This window comes from Alosa alosa, chromosome 10 (genome assembly GCF_017589495.1).
Source record: "Alosa alosa isolate M-15738 ecotype Scorff River chromosome 10, AALO_Geno_1.1, whole genome shotgun sequence".
NCBI lineage: Eukaryota > Metazoa > Chordata > Actinopteri > Clupeiformes > Clupeidae > Alosa > Alosa alosa.
In genome coordinates, this window is record NC_063198.1 from 24,004,099 (window position 1) to 24,005,222 (window position 1,124).

Genomic DNA, 1,124 nt, shown 5'->3' on the forward strand with positions numbered 1-1,124 from the left:
TTCACACCTTCATTAAAAATGGTATTTTCGTATCAAACCGTTAACACAATCCCACTAATAAGCACACAATGTGCCAACTACACACTGATAGTATAAATAAAATACACATCTGGCTTTTGCTTTTTCTGTGCACAAGGTAGGCTATGTCAGTTTGAGGTCATACTTCATAGTTCTGTAAACAAACAGGGATCCAAACATCAAGTATTGGTGTTTATTTACACACATCAAAACAAACACAAGTGTTTTTTTCCAAGTCGAAGCACAAAATAGTAATTTCACTGAGACAAAAAAGTCTACAAATAATCAATCTACAGGTACATTGTGTCGTCTCCCTGGGTCAAAATTTTGTGTGCATCACATACAATGTAATTGAAGGCACCAGGAAAAATATCTTCTGGAATGCCGTATCCAGGCCTGACATCATGCCTGGTCAATATCCCCACATGCCTCCTCCATTGCCTGTAAAAAGGCTATGCGTTGATGGGGATGGCGGTCATAGACCTTCCAGCGCCAGGCAAAGAAGCACTCTTTAATTGGATTCAAGAATGGAGAGTATGGGGGAGGTTGAGTACAGTGAAGAGTGGGTGTTCTGTAAACCAGTTGCGGACCAAAGCAGCCCTATTGCAGCCCAGGAAACTAACAGTGTCCCATATGATGACGTATCTGGTCTGCTCTGGTCTCTGAACATTAGTGAGCATGTCATGTAAGGTGTCCAGGAATGTAATGTGTGCAGTGTTATATGGGCCTAGGGTTGCATGATGGTGAACAACACCATTTTGACTAGCTGCATACATAGTTATGTTACCACCACATTGTCCTGGGACTTGTACCACCACCCTGTCCTGATTGGCACAGTGTCCAGTAATGTTCCTGCCACGTTTCCTTGATTTAGTGAAGTTACTGTAAAACCTGCCTTATTTACAAAAAGCAGCTCATGACCCATGGCATCTGCCTCTAGCTCCATCACTCTCTGGACAAGACAAAACAAATGCAGCACTGCAGGCCCATGCACAGCACTACAGTATGCACTTCCAGATTTAGTACCGATACCACCTGCACATAGTCAAATCGCAGTTGTTTTACACGTTCACTGTTTCTTTAAAAAAGGGAGTCTGTAGATTTGT